The sequence below is a fragment of the Battus philenor genome, unplaced genomic scaffold (genome assembly GCF_028537555.1).
Source record: "Battus philenor isolate CCGP_79_NKW_IND1 unplaced genomic scaffold, ilBatPhil1.0.hap1 SCAF_31, whole genome shotgun sequence".
NCBI lineage: Eukaryota > Metazoa > Arthropoda > Insecta > Lepidoptera > Papilionidae > Battus > Battus philenor.
The window spans coordinates 1,875,040-1,892,111 of record NW_027181695.1 but is presented as its reverse complement, the minus strand read 5'-3'; the positions used below and the strand labels follow the sequence as shown (position 1 = coordinate 1,892,111).

Below are 17,072 nucleotides of genomic sequence, written 5' to 3'. Positions count from 1 at the left end.
GACGCGCCGGTCGGCCGAATCGAGTTCTCTCCGATGCTCTTCTGTTTTGTTTTGTTTGTTGGTGGTTGTGGAGTGTGGTGGAGTGTGTTTGTTTGGTTGGTGGGGTGTGTGTGGTGGTGGTGTGTTAGTTTGTTTGCGGAGATTGCGTTTTTTTTAGATTTAGTTTTTTTTTTTTTTTTATAAAAAAAAAAAATTAAAAATTATTCTTAGAAAACGCGCGCGAATCGAACAAAACTAATAACACCGATACACAAACAACGCGCGCCACCAACGAGAACGCCCGAAACTGAAACTTCTATAACCGACAAACGCACGAACGACACAGCGGCGGCGGAGGAGGGAAGAAAAAAAAGGGGATCTCCCCACAACAACACACCGTAAACTGTGTCGGACGACGTCTCCGTTATGTAAGAGCGGAAGGCGTAAGATAACGTCTCGTTTAATTAACGCGAACGGCGTTGGGCTCCCGAGTCGACTTCGGGGCGGCCCTTAACGCATCGCATCAACGAGCTCGTCGCGCGCTAGTCGCGCGACGGTCGATCATGATATATAAATCAAGGATTTCGGATCTCTCTAAAACCGGGCTGAAAATCGGTCATTATACGTTTTGCGAAACGATATTTTATAAAAGTGAAGATTTGTATGTGTCTCGTCAAAGAACGTTCCGATGAATCGGACGCGATGCCGCGTCCAAAGTAAATCTGGACGAACGCGAGGCGAGTGTTGAGATATACATTTTCCTCCGTGAACAGATAGAAAAACGAATTCATTTTGTTTTTGTGGTGTGGTGTTGTGTGTGTATTGTAATAAATACGCACACGCGCGCACGCAAAAAGCTACCTAGGCACCGGCGCGTCACGGCGTTTCGAACGTCCGACGCGTCGCTTGTCACGTCTATCATATCATCATCACCCTCATATCTCTCGTATGTGCGGTGTTGGTGTGTGTTAGCTCTAGCTAGCTCCCTGGTTGATCCTGCCAGTAGTTATATGCTTGTCTCAAAGATTAAGCCATGCATGTCTCAGTGCAAGCCGTATTAAAGCGATACCGCGAATGGCTCAATATATCAGTTTTGGTTCCTTAGATCTTACCTCGGTTACTTGGATAACTGTGGTAATTCTAGAGCTAATACATGCAATCAGAACTCTGACCAGTGATGGGATGAGTGCTTTTATTAGATCAAAACCAATCGACGGAGGGCCTCGCGTCCGAAGTCGTTAATTTTGATGAATCTGGATAACTTTTGCCGATCGCATGGTCCAGCACCGGCGACGCATCTTTCAAATGTCTGCCTTATCAACTTTCGATGGTAGTTTCTGCGACTACCATGGTTGTCACGGGTAACGGGGAATCAGGGTTCGATTCCGGAGAGGGAGCCTGAGAAACGGCTACCACATCCAAGGAAGGCAGCAGGCGCGCAAATTACCCACTCCCGGCACGGGGAGGTAGTGACGAAAAATAACGATACGGGACTCTTACGAGGCCTCGTAATCGGAATGAGTACACTTTAAATATTTTAACGAGGAACAATTGGAGGGCAAGTCTGGTGCCAGCAGCCGCGGTAACTCCAGCTCCAATAGCGTATACTAAAATTGTTGCGGTTAAAAAGCTCGTAGTTGCATTTGTGCGCCGCGCTGTCGGTGCACCGCATCCGCGGTGATACTGACACGTCTGCGGAGCATATCGTCGGTGAGCCGTCGGTAAAACGGCGGTTCAATATCAAAATCCTATCGCGGTGCTCTTCGGTGAGTGTCGAGATGGGCCGACAATTTTACTTTGAACAAATTAGAGTGCTCAAAGCGGGCTCAAAATGCTGCTTGAATATTTCGTGCATGGAATAATAGAATATGATCTCGGTTCTATTTTGTTGGTTTTCAGAACTCCGAGGTAATGATTAATAGGGATAACTGGGGGCATTCGTATTGCGACGTTAGAGGTGAAATTCTTGGATCGTCGCAAGACGAACATCAGCGAAAGCATTTGCCAAAGGTGTTTTCATCAATCAAGAACGAAAGTTAGAGGTTCGAAGGCGATTAGATACCGCCCTAGTTCTAACCGTAAATATGTCATCTAGCGATCCGCCGACGTTACTACGATGGCTCGGCGGGCAGCTTCCGGGAAACCAAAGATTTTGGACTCCGGGGGGAGTATGGTTGCAAAGCTGAAACTTAAAGGAATTGACGGAAGGGCACCACCAGGAGTGGAGCCTGCGGCTTAATTTGACTCAACACGGGAAATCTCACCAGGCCCGGACACCGGAAGGATTGACAGATTAACAGCTCTTTCTTGATTCGGTGGGTGGTGGTGCATGGCCGTTCTTAGTTGGTGGAGCGATTTGTCTGGTTAATTCCGGTAACGAACGAGACTCTAGCCTGCTAAATAGGCGTCGTCATTTAGGTGTGCGCCGCTCCGGTGGCGCAACTCACTGGCGACGTATTAAAATTCTTCTTAGAGGGACCGGCGGCTTCGAGCCGCACGAGATTGAGTAATAACAGGTCTGTGATGCCCTTAGATGTCCTGGGCCGCACGCGCGCTACACTGAAGGAATCAGCATGTTCTCCCTGGCCTAGAGGCCCGGGCAACCCGTTGAAACTCCTTCGTGCTGGGGATTGGGGTTTGCAATTATCCCCCATAAACGAGGAATTCCTAGTAAGCGCGAGTCATAAGCTCGCGTTGATTACGTCCCTGCCCTTTGTACACACCGCCCGTCGCTACTACCGATTGAATGATTTAGTGAGGTCTTCGGACCGACACGCGGTGGCTTCACGGCCGTCGGCGTTGCTGGGAAGTTGACCAAACTTGATCATTTAGAGGAAGTAAAAGTCGTAACAAGGTTTCCGTAGGGGAACCTGCGGAAGGATCATTAACGTGTGTGTATGTGTGCGAGACGCGTGATATGTTCACGAACGTTGTTGCGCCGCTGTTGCTGTTGCTGTTGCGACGACGACGACGACGACGACGACGACTTCGTACATACCGTGTTTACACATATATATATGTAATACATCCATAATGATATATATATATATACGACATATATACATATATATGTACGTACGCGCGCGCTGCTGTTCGTATCTAATGCGGACGAGCGCGCGCGCGTGTGCGTCCGTGTGTGTGTGCGTGTTTGTATATATGTATAAAAAATAAAAAATAAAATGTGAAATAATTGTCTCTAGCGTCTATTACGCCTAACGGCGCAGCGGCGACGGCGCCGTGGCGGTGGCCGGTGGCGGTGGTGGCATTCGTCGAAAGTGCTACCGCCGCCGCTGCCTCCGCCGCCGTCGACGCGGCCGGGTGGCGGAAAAACGCCGAGAGACGAGCGCCGACCGGGGCATACCAAACGGAGCGTTCGAAGCGGTGAAAATCCCCACTGCCTAGCTCAGGCCCTTTTTTGTCGGTTGGCGCTATACAAAACGATATTTAAGCGGTTAGAAAGATGACAATGTCGTGCGTCACGCCAGCTCGTTGGGGGGTGCGCGGGTCGTCGTCGTTCATCATTCTAAAGGATTCGCGTCGGGGCGTTAAGCTTTTTCGGTGCCGTTTCTTTATGAACGCCTCGGCGCACATGAATTCGACCAACTTTCGACGTTAATACATAAAAACGGACAATCAAGTGGCCGTCGGCGAGAGCCGTAGGCCGCTACCGTAAGTAATAACAACATTAAGAAAAAACCATTACCCTGGACGGTGGATCACTTGGCTCGCGGGTCGATGAAGAACGCAGTTAACTGCGCGTCATAGTGTGAACTGCAGGACACATTTGAACATCGACATTTCGAACGCACATTGCGGTCCGTGGAGAAATATCCAGGACCACTCCTGTCTGAGGGCCGGCTGTTAAAATATAAAAACCACACTGTTCGGTGTCGAACGCGCGCTACGTGCGCTCGCGCCGGTCGATGCGCGCGGCGGTGACGCGCGACGCGGCGGCGGCGGGTTGGTGGGGGGTGATGAACGAGCTCGCGGACGGTGCGATGAGACGATCTCTAATAAGAGTCTCTCGTCCGCGCCGCCGCGGCTCTCACTCTCTCTCTCTCACTATCCGCCGTCGCTGTCGTCGCGCTGCCGCTGCCGCATTACCGCGCGCGGGCGCGCGGGCGCGCGGGCGCGCGCTCTTTCGAACAATTGACGGTTTCCGTTGAACGTTCTTCGCGACGGACGACGGACGGCGGGGTGCGCCCCTCTCGTCCGCGTACGATGACTATATTCTACTAATCATAAAGATATTGGAACATTATATTTTATTTTTGGGATTTGAGCTGGAATTTTAGGCACTTCCTTAAGTTTATTGATTCGAACTGAATTAGGAAATCCTGGCTCTTTAATTGGAGATGATCAAATTTATAATACTATTGTTACAGCTCATGCTTTTATTATAATTTTTTTTATAGTTATACCAATCATAATCGGAGGATTTGGTAATTGATTAGTCCCTTTAATATTAGGAGCTCCTGATATAGCTTTTCCTCGAATAAATAATATAAGATTTTGACTTTTACCCCCTTCTTTAACTTTATTAATTTCTAGAAGAATTGTTGAAAATGGAGCAGGTACGGGATGAACAGTTTACCCCCCTCTTTCTTCTAATATTGCACATAGAGGCAGATCAGTTGATCTAGCTATTTTTTCCTTACACTTAGCAGGAATTTCTTCCATTCTAGGAGCAATTAATTTTATTACAACAATTATTAATATACGAGTTAATAATATATCTTTCGATCAAATACCTTTATTTGTATGAGCAGTAGGCATTACAGCTTTATTATTACTTCTATCTCTTCCTGTTTTAGCTGGAGCTATTACTATAATTCTTACAGATCGTAATCTTAATACTTCTTTCTTTGATCCTGCTGGAGGAGGAGATCCTATCTTATATCAACATTTATTTTGATTTTTTGGCCATCCTGAAGTTTATGTTTTAATTTTACCTGGGTTTGGAATAATCTCTCATATTATTTCTCAAGAAAGAGGTAAAAAGGAAACTTTTGGTTGTGTAGGAATAATTTATGCTATAATAGCAATTGGCCTTTTAGGATTTATTGTTTGAGCTCATCATATATTTACAGTAGGAATAGATATTGATACTCGAGCTTATTTTACCTCAGCCACAATAATTATTGCTGTACCTACAGGAATTAAAATTTTCAGTTGACTTGCCACTTTACATGGAACACAAATTAATTACAGTCCTTCTATTTTATGAAGTTTAGGATTTATTTTTCTTTTCACTGTTGGAGGATTAACTGGTGTAATTTTAGCTAATTCATCTATTGATGTTTCTCTTCATGATACTTATTATGTAGTAGCTCATTTTCATTATGTCTTATCTATAGGAGCTGTATTTGCAATTATAGGAGGATTTATTCACTGAAATCCTTTATTTTCAGGCCTTTCCTCTAATCCTTTTCTTTTAAAAATTAAATTTTTTACAATATTTATTGGAGTAAATTTAACTTTTTTTCCCCAACATTTTTTAGGATTAGCAGGAATACCTCGTCGATATTCTGATTATCCTGACAATTTCATTTCTTGAAATATCATTTCCTCTTTTGGTTCTTATATTTCTTTATTATCTATAATAATAATAATATTAATTATTTGAGAATCAATAATTAATAAACGAATAATTTTATTCTCCCTTAATATATCATCTTCTATTGAATGACTACAAAATTTACCTCCAGCAGAACATTCTTATAATGAACTTCCTATTTTAAGAAATTTCTAATATGGCAGATTATATGTAATGGATTTAAACCCCATTTATAAAGGATTATCCTTTTTTTAGAAATGGCAACCTGATCTAACTTTAATCTCCAAAATGGAGCATCTCCCCTAATAGAACAAATTATTTTTTTTCATGATCATACCTTAGTTATTTTAATTATAATTACTATTTTAGTTGGATATTTAATGATTAACTTATTTTTTAATAATTATATTAATCGATTTTTACTAGAAGGTCAAATAATTGAATTAATTTGAACAATCATTCCAGCTATTACCCTAATTTTTGTAGCTTTACCTTCCCTTCGTCTTTTATATTTATTAGATGAACTTAATAATCCATTAATCACTCTAAAATCTATTGGCCAGCAATGATATTGAAGCTATGAATACTCTGACTTTAACAATATTGAATTTGATTCTTATATAATTCAATATAATAATTCAGAAATAAAAAATTTCCGTTTATTAGATGTTGATAATCGTATTGTTTTACCTATAAATAACCAAATTCGTATTATAATTACAGCAACAGAAGTAATATTCTTTTATTCCTCAAATAATACCCATTAATTGAATTTTATCTTTCTTTTTTTTATTACTATTTTTATTTTATTTAATATTATAAATTATTATATTTTCTTAAATAAAAATAATTTTAATAATAATCAAAATAAAAATATTAAAAAAAATTTTAACTGAAAATGATAAGTAATTTATTTTCAATTTTCGATCCTTCAACTAATTTATTTAATCTACAATTAAATTGAATTAGAACCCTTATTGGTTTAATTATTATTCCATATACATTTTGATTTATTCCCAATCGTAAATTTGTTTTTTGAAATTTAATTCTTTATAAATTACATAATGAATTTAAAACTTTATTAGGCCCTAATAGATTTAATGAATCAACTTTTATTTTTATTTCATTATTTTCTTTTATTTTATTTAATAATTTTTTAGGGCGATTTCCTTATATTTTTACTAGAACAAGTCATTTAACAATTTCTCTATCTCCCTTTCATTATGATTAAGATTTATATTATATGGTTGAATTAATAATTACCAACATATATTTATTCACATAATTCCTCAAGGAACTCCTAGTATTCTTATACCTTTTATAGTATTAATTGAAACAATTAGTAATGTTATTCGACCAGGAACATTAGCAGTTCGACTAACTGCTAATATAATTGCAGGCCATCTTCTTCTTACATTGTTAAGAAATACTGGAATTAATATACCTTCCTATATATTATTTTTTTTAATTTTTATTCAAATTTTACTATTAATTCTTGAATCAGCAGTTGCAATTATTCAATCCTATGTAATTTCCATTCTTAGAACATTATATTCTAGTGAAACTAATTAATGACAATACATAATAATCACTCTTACCACTTAGTAGATTTTAGTCCTTGACCTTTAACAGGATCTATTGGAGTAATAACTTTAGTTACAGGAATAATTAAATGATTTCACAATTTTAACATAAATTTAATAATTTTAGGCTACATGATTATTTTATTAACAATATATCAATGATGACGAGATATTTGTCGAGAAGGTACTTTCCAAGGTAAACATACTTTATTTGTATCAAAAGGTTTACGATGAGGAATAATTCTTTTTATTATCTCTGAAGTATTTTTCTTTATTTAATTTTTTTGAGCTTTTTTTCATAGTAGTCTTTCACCTAATATTGAAATTGGAGCAATATGACCTCCCTTTAGAATTATCCCATTTAACCCCTTTCAAATTCCATTATTAAATACAATTATTTTAATTACCTCAGGAATTACAGTTACCTGAGCTCAACATGCAATTATAGAAAATAATTTTTCCCAAATAACTCAAGGCTTATTTATCACTATTATATTAGGAATTTATTTTTCTATTTTACAAGCATATGAATATTTGAAGCTTCTATTTCTATTGCAGATAGAATTTATGGATCTACTTTTTTTGTAGCAACAGGATTTCATGGACTTCATGTAATTATTGGGACAATTTTCCTTTCTATTTGTCTTATCCGTCATTTAAATTTCCATTTTTCCAATAATCATCATTTTGGATTTGAAGCAGCAGCATGATATTGACATTTTGTTGATGTAGTATGATTATTCCTTTATATTTCAATTTATTGATGAGGAAACTAATTTATTTATATAATATATTTAGTATATTTGACTTCCAATCAAAAAGTTTAATTTAATTTAATATAAATAATTAATTTATTATTAACATTAACTATTATAATTATATTAATTTCTAATATTTTAATATTTTTATCCTTAACCCTTCTTTGCATGGTGATGGAAATGAAAAAAAATATTTATGGACCGAGAAAAAAATTCTCCATTTGAATGTGGATTTGACCCCAAATCTTCTGCACGAATACCATTTTCTCTTCACTTTTTTTAATTACTATAATTTTTTTAATTTTTGATATTGAAATTGCATTAATTTTCCCTTTAATTAATTGTTTTAACTTAGTAAATTTTTCTACAATAATAAAAATTAGATTTTTTTTTAATTATATTATTAATTGGACTTTATCATGAATGAAATCAAAATATACTCAATTGAACAAATTAGGATTATAGTTTATAAAAAACAATTGATTTGCATTCAAAAAATATTAATTTTTAATTTATCTTAAATAAGAAGCAAATATTGCATTTAATTTCGACTTAAAAGAAAAAGTTAATAGCTCCTTATTTAAATAATTAATTGAAACCAAAATAGAGGTATATCACTGTTAATGATATTATTGAATAAAAAAATTCCAATTAAATTATAAAATATAAAAATTAAGCTACTTACTTAAATTATAGTGGTTAATAACCATTAATATTAGTTTTACCATTAGTCATTAGTTTATTATTAAAACATTACATTTTCATTGTAAAAATAATTTTTTTTTATAAATATTTAAAGATTTAATAATCTCCTTAATATCTTCAATATTATGCTCTTTTTATAAGCTATTTAAATTAATTAAATTAAAAATATTAAATATATATGAATATTATCATAAAATAAAACTAAATAAATAAATTTTAAAATTATTTATTTGATAAAAATTATAATAAACAGAATAATTTTTAATAATATCAAATATACCTTGACCTCTATAAATTTCTCTTCATCCCATATCAATATTTTTTATAATATTTTGACCTAATTTTAAAAAATAATAATTTAAACCATAAGTAGATAAATTAGGTATAAATCATATTAAACATAAAAAATTTCTTAAACTATAAGTTATTAAAAATTTATTCACAGAATAAATTTTTATATTTCTAATTAAATATCCTATCAATAATCCTAATATTCTTACATAAATTACTATTATTTTCATGTTAAAAGGTAAATAAATTATATAAGGATAATTAAAAATTAATCAACTTAACATTCTACCTACTACTAATCTTATTCCTAATAATATAAATATTCTCTTTAATATAATATAATCTTCATCACATAAATTATAAACTACTAATAAATTATAATCATTAATTATTAAATAAAATAATAAACGAATAGTATAAAATATAGTTAAACCAGTAGAAAAATAATATAAAAAAAAATTAATATATTTAAATTTCTTATACTAACCATTTCTAAAAAAAAATCCTTTGAATAAAATCCAGCTAAAAAAGGAATACCACATAAAGCTAAATTAGAAATATTTAAACATAAAGAAGTTAAAGGAATATAAAATCTAATTCCACCTATATAACGAATATCTTGAATATCATTTATTATATGAATAATAACACCCGCACATGTAAATAATAAAGCCTTAAACATAGCATGAGTTAGTAAATGAAAAAAAGCTAAATCAGCTAATCCTATTCTTAAAATTCTTATTATTAATCCTAATTGTCTTAAAGTAGATAAAGCAATAATTTTTTTTAAATCAAATTCATAATTAGCAGAAATACCAGCCATAAATATAGTTAACCCTGATAAAACTAATAAAAACTTTAAAACAATTATAACAACTAATATCACATTAAATCGAACTAATAAATAAACTCCAGCAGTAACTAAAGTAGAAGAATGAACTAAAGCCGATACTGGAGTAGGGGCTGCTATTGCCGCAGGTAATCAAGATCTAAAAGGAATCTGAGCTCTCTTTGTCATAGCTGCAATAATTAATAAAAATCTAATAAATTTTATTATAAAATCATTATTCATAAAATTTAAATAAAAAATATAATTTCATCTACCATAATTTATTATTCAAGCAATAACCATTAAAATTATTACATCTCCAATACGATTAGATAAAGCAGTTAACATTCCTGCATTATAAGACTTAATATTTTGATAATAGATTACCAAACAATATGAAACTAAACCTAACCCATCTCATCCTAATAAAATTCTAATTATATTAGGTCTAATAATTAATAAAACTATCGATAATACAAATAATAAAACTAAAATAATAAATCGATTTAAATTTAACTCAGAATGTATATATCTTCCTCTATAATAAATTACAGAAGAAGAAATTATTAAAACAAATATTAAAAATAATAAAGATATTCAATCCAATAAAATAGACATTACTACTCTTATAGACCTAAAAGAAATAATTTCTTACTCTAAAAATAAAGTTAAATTCTCCATAATAAAATATATTATAAAAAAAAACTTATTATTCTTAAAAAAAATAAAAAAAATCTAATAAAACAAATAGAATATCTTTTAATGATTTAAAATGAAATTTCATATTTTTGACTCCACAAATCGATATTTTATATTAAATTATTTAAATAAAATCAAATAAAAAAATAATCAATTTTTAAAACTAAAACATTAAGAGGTAATCAATGTAATATTAATATTAAATATTCCCGTGATACCCCTGTGTAGAATCTATAAATTCCTAAATTATATTTTCCATGTTGCGTATAAGAATATAAATATAATCTATAGCCAGCTCTAAAAAAAGAAATCATAATCAAAGTAATTATTGATAGTCAAGATCATCCCACTACTCTATTAATTAATCTAATCTCTCCCATTAAATTTATTGAAGGTGGGGCTGCTATATTTGAGGATATTAGTAAAAATCATCACAACCTTATCGAAGGTATAAAATTTATTATCCCCTTGATATATATCTTATTGATATATAATCTTCGTCTTTGTAAACGCTCATAATTAATATTAGCTAAACAAAATATTCCTGAAGAACATAAACCATGACCAATTATTATAATATAAGAACCCACATAACCTCAATAATTTATAGGTATAATACCGCAAATCACTAATCTTATATGAGCTACTGACGAATAAGCAATTAAAGATTTTATATCAACTTGTCAAAAACAATTTAATCTAATAAACAAACCACCTAATAATCTAATAACTACTCAAATAAAATTAAATTTTATTCCAATTTTTGGAAAAAGAATTATAATTCGTAAAAGTCCATAACCTCCTAATTTTAATATAATTCCAGCTAAAATTATTGAACCTGAAACCGGAGCTTCTACATGATCCTTAGGAAGTCATAAATGAACAAAATATATAGGTATCTTTACTAAAAAAGCCAAAATTATAGATAAATATAATAAAAAATAATCTATTCTAAAAAATTTATAAAAATATATAATTATATAATTTAAGTTATGAAAAATAAAAAAAATTCCTATTAATATAGGCAAAGAAACAAATAAAGTATAAAATAATAAATAAGCTCCTGCCTGAATTCGTTCAGGTTGATAACCTCATCCAATAATTAATAATAAAGTAGGAATTAATCTTCATTCAAAAAATAAATAAAATAAAAATAAATTTATTACACTAAAAATTAAATATAATATAATTAATAAAATTACAACATTGAATAAAAAAAAATTTCAGTAAAATTTTATTTTATTCAAATTTTCTCTTGCTATAATTATCAATAAACAAATTCAAATTCTTAATAAAATTAACCCATATGAAATTAAATCACAACCTTTTATATATCTTAAATTTCTAAAATTATAAATATTAATACTTAAATTTATAAATAAAAATATAATCACTATTATTATTATTTGAACCATTCAAAATATATTTTTTAAAAAACATAAAGGAATTATAAAAATTATTATAAATAAAAATTTTATCATTTTTATAATAAATTAAATCTTTGAAAATAATCATTACCATGAGTACGAATTATAGAAACTAAAATTGATAAACCTAAAGCTCCTTCGCATACTGAAAATAATAAAAAAACTATTATTATATAAGTATCATTTTCTATATTATTAAAGTAATAACAAAAAAAAATTCTTAAAACAATAAATTCTAAACTTAATAAAACAATTAATAAATGTTTATGTTTAGAGGCAAAAATTATATTCCCAAAAATAAATATAATTAAAATAACTATTATCATATTTATTATCATTAGTAGTTTTTATAGTTTAAATAAAACATTGGTCTTGTAAATCAAAAATAAGTCTTTTTCTTTAAAAACTTCAAAGAAAAAGAATTTCTTTATCTATAATCTCCAAAATTATTATTTTTATTAAAATATTCTTTGATATCATTAAAATTTTTATTTCATTAATAATTATATTATTTTCTTTTATTATATTATTTTTAAATCATCCTTTATCAATAGGATTAATAATTCTTATTCAAACTTTACTTACTTGTATATTATCTGGCATATTATTAAATACTTATTGATTTTCTTATATTTTATTCCTAGTATTTTTAGGAGGATTATTAGTTTTATTTATTTATGTTTCTAGAATTGCTTCTAATGAAATATTTAACATTAATATTTATTTAAAAAATATTTTTCTATTTTTTTCCACTATTATTTTCATTATTTTAATAATATACATATATAATATAAATTGACTTAATTTCTTTTTCAATTATGAAATAAATGATATTCTTAATCCTTATATTTTTTTTAATAATGAAAATAAAATTAATTTATCTAAATTATACAATAATCAAACATATTTTTTAATAACAATAATAATTATTTACTTATTTATTACACTCGTAGCAGTAGTAAATATTACAAATATTTTTTTCGGCCCACTTCGTTCATCTAATTTCTAATGATAAATAAATTTTCAACCTTACGAAAAACCCATCCTTTACTTAAAATTATTAACAGTTCATTAATTGATCTTCCTTCTCCTTCCAATATTTCCATTTGATGAAATTTTGGGTCTCTTTTAGCTTTATGTCTTATTATTCAAATTTTAACATATTATTTTTAATTATATATTATACAGCAAATATTGAAATAGCATTTTATAGTGTTAATTATATTTGTCGAAATGTAAATTACGGTTGATTAATTCGAACATTACATGCCAATGGAGCTTCTTTTTTTTTTATTTGTATTTATTTACATATTGGACGAGGGATTTATTATGAATCCTTCAATTTAAAATTTACTTGAATAATTGGAGTTATTATTTTATTTGTTTTAATAGCAACTGCATTTATAGGATATGTTTTACCATGAGGACAAATATCTTTTTGAAGAGCTACTGTTATTACAAACCTTCTTTCAGCTATTCCTTATTTAGGAACTATATTAGTAAATTGAATTTGGGGAGGATTTGCAGTAGATAATGCTACTTTAACTCGATTTTATTCTTTCCATTTTTTATTTCCTTTTATTATTCTTATATTAACAATAATTCACCTTTTATTCTTAGATCAAACAGGATCTAATAATCCATTAGGAATTAATAGTAATTTAGATAAAATTCCTTTTCACCCATTTTTTACATTTAAGGATTTAATTGGATTCATTACTTTAATTTTATTATTAACTCTTTTAACTTTAACTAATCCTTATTTATTAGGAGATCCAGATAATTTTATTCCTGCTAATCCATTAGTAACTCCTATCCATATTCAACCTGAATGATATTTCTTATTCGCTTATGCAATTTTACGATCTATCCCTAATAAATTAGGAGGAGTAATTGCTTTAGTCATATCTATCTTAATTTTAATTATCTTACCATTTACATTTAATAAAAAAATACAAGGAATTCAATTCTATCCTATTAATCAAATTATTTTCTGAATTATAATTATTACTATTTTTTTATTAACTTGAATTGGAGCACGCCCAGTTGAAGACCCTTACATTATTACTGGCCAATTATTAACTATTATATACTTTTCTTATTTTATTATTAATCCTATTATTAACAAATTTTGAGATAACTTAATTTTTAATTAATATTTAAATTAATGAGCTTGTATAAGCATTTGTTTTGAAAACTTAAGAAAGAATACTTATTATATTAATTTATACTAAAAATATTATTTAATTAAAAAAAAATTTTACCCCAATAAAAAATAATAAAAAATTTAACGAAATAGGTAAATAACCTTTTCAAGATAAATATATTAATTTATCATAACGATATCAAGGTAAAGTTCCTCGCACTCAAATAAATAAAAAAGAAATAAAAACTAATTTTAAATAAAAAGTAATCTAAGTCTATAACCCCCTATATATATTAAAATAAATAATAATCTTATAAATAAAATTCTAGAATATTCCGCTAAAAAATTAAAGCAAATCTCCCTCTTCTATACTCAATATTAAATCCAGATACTAATTCTCTTTCTCCTTCAGCAAAATCAAAAGGAGTTCGATTAGTTTCAGCTAATCTTGATGATATTCAACATAATCTTAAAGGAATTATTAAAAATAACAATCAAATTATTTCTTGATAAAAAAAAATGATATTAAATTAAAATCTATAATTAAAATAATTCTTGATAATATAATTAAAGCTAATCTAACTTCATAAGAAATAGTTTGAGCAACCGCTCGTAAACCCCCCAATAAAGCATAATTAGAATTAGAAGATCATCCAGCAACTATAACAGTATAAACTCCTAAACTAGTACAACATTAAAAAAATAAAATTCCTCAATTAAATCTAATTATATTAAAATAATAAGGAATTAATATTCATAATATTAAAGAAATAATAAATCTAATAACAGGAGAAAAATAATAAGATATATAATTAGAATAATTGGGGAAAGTATGCTCCTTAGTAAATTATTTAATAGCATCAGAAAAAGGCTGTAAAATTCCCATAAAACCAACTTTGTTAGGTCCTTTTCGAATTTGAATATAGCCTAAAACTTTACGTTCTAATAAAGTTAAAAAAGCAACCCCTACTAAAACACCAATAATTATAATTAATATTCCATTAATAAATAATATTATATCTTTTATCATCATTTACTATATATATAAATAATTATATATTCATGACTTCTAAAATCATTACATTTTTTCTGCCAAAATAGTTATTAATTTATTAATAACATTCATTTTATAAAAATTATTTTTAATATTTGATCCTTTCGTACTAAAATATTATATTCTTCTAAAGATAGAAACCAACCTGGCTCACACCGGTTTGAACTCAGATCATGTAAGATTTTAATGATCGAACAGATCAAAAATTTTAAACTTTTGCATTTAAATTTTATCTTAATCCAACATCGAGGTCGCAAACTTTTTTTCTTATAAGAACTAAAAAAAAAATTACGCTGTTATCCCTAAGGTAATTTTTTCTTATAATCATTATTAATGGATCATTAAATCATAAATCAATGTTAAATTTTAAAAAAAGTTAATTTAATTTTTCTATCACCCCAATAAAATAATTTAATTAATTCTAATTTTAAAATTTATATATTAATAATTAATTAATTAAATTATAAAACTCTACAGGGTCTTCTCGTCTTTTAAAATTATTTTAGCTTTTTAACTAAAAAATTAAATTTTATAAATTAAGTAGAGACAGCTTATATCTCATCCAATCTTTCATACAAGTCACCAATTAGGAGACTATTGATTATGCTACCTTTGTACAGTCAAAATACTGCAGCCCTTTAATAATTTATCAGTGGGCAGATTAGACTTTATATTATTTTCAAAAAGACATGTTTTTGATAAACAAGTGAATATAAATTTTTGCCTAATTCCTTTACTTCATTTTTCATAAATATAAATTTAAAATAATTCTATATTTAAATATACTAATTTTATCATTATAATTAATTTTTATTTAATTTTAAATTATTTTTTTATAAAAAATTAAACATTTAATTTTAAATTTTAAAATAAATTAAATTATTTATAAAAAATTATAATTTATTAACAATATAAATTCTAAAATTTTAAATTATAAATTTATATTATAATATTTTATTTTAAAGCTTATCCCTTAAAATATTGAATATTTTTTAATAAAAATTTAATTAATTAAAATTATATAATAAAATATTTTAAATTAAATTTTTTTCTAAAAAAACTAGATATATTTAAAAACGATTAACATTTCATTTCTAATTAATTATTAAAAATAATTATTCAACATTAACTTTTATAATTAATTAACTCTTTTAAATTCGAGAATTTTTTTCATAAAAATTTTTATTAATAAACTCTGATACACAAGATACAATAAATTAAATTTACTTTTATTTTGATTAATTTTCAAATATTTAAAATTTATTTTACAATACTAATTCACTATAAAATTTTTAATTTTTTCCTTATAAATACTTTAACCCCCATTAAATATCTATATTTAAAAAAAAAAATATTATTTTTTTTATTTATTAATTTTTCCCTCTCAAATTAATTATAAATATAATATCTTTTCAATGTAAATGAAATACTTTTTCAAGCTCTAATTTGTTCTTTCTAGAAACACTTTCCAGTACCTCTACTTTGTTACGACTTATTTCAATTTATAAATGGAAGCGACGGGCAATATGTACATATTTTAATTTAAAATCATTTTATTAAACTAAATAAAATTACATTTAAATCCACCTTCCAAAATTTTTTAAAAAATATTATCCATTTAATTATTTCTTATTGTAATCCATTATATTCTTAATTATAATCGGCATCTTGATCTGAAATAAATTTTTATATAAATTTTAAAATATTATTTTTATAAAAAAGTATTTTTTTAACAACGATATACAAAATTAAATAATTAAGTAAATTTATTCGTGGATTATCAATTAATAAATAGATTCCTCTAAATGAACTAAAATACCGCCAAATTATTTAAGTTTTTATAAATAATTATATACTATTTTAGTATTTTAAATTTAATTTTTAATAATAGGGTATCTAATCCTAGTTTTTGAAAAAATTTAATAATTCATATTTTATAATGAAAATTTTAATTTATTAAAATTTCACTTAACAATTAATTATTTAATTTCTTTAAAATAATATTAATTATATACTGATAAAATTTAAATTATTTTTTGTATAA

The 17,072-nt window shown here is 28.1% G+C and overlaps 2 non-coding genes and 3 pseudogenes across 2 annotated transcripts; 3 read left to right on the top strand and 2 right to left on the bottom strand.

Annotated features, from left to right (window-relative positions):
* Nucleotides 1-962: 962 nt before the first annotated feature.
* On the top strand, nt 963-2,866 carry LOC137927531 (small subunit ribosomal RNA). Its single transcript, XR_011107769.1, has one exon. It is a non-coding gene; the product is annotated as a small subunit ribosomal RNA (ribosomal RNA).
* Nucleotides 2,867-3,679: 813 nt separating this feature from the next.
* Nucleotides 3,680-3,836, top strand: LOC137927530 (5.8S ribosomal RNA). The gene has a single exon (XR_011107768.1). It is a non-coding gene; the product is annotated as a 5.8S ribosomal RNA (ribosomal RNA).
* Nucleotides 3,837-7,107: 3,271 nt separating this feature from the next.
* LOC137927526 (cytochrome c oxidase subunit 3-like) lies at nt 7,108-7,899 on the top strand (annotated as a pseudogene).
* A 1,221-nt stretch (nt 7,900-9,120) lies between these two features.
* On the bottom strand, nt 9,121-12,431 carry LOC137927513 (NADH-ubiquinone oxidoreductase chain 5-like; annotated as a pseudogene).
* Nucleotides 12,432-13,677: 1,246 nt separating this feature from the next.
* On the bottom strand, nt 13,678-15,004 carry LOC137927512 (NADH-ubiquinone oxidoreductase chain 1-like; annotated as a pseudogene).
* Between the last annotated feature and the right edge of the window lie 2,068 nt (nt 15,005-17,072).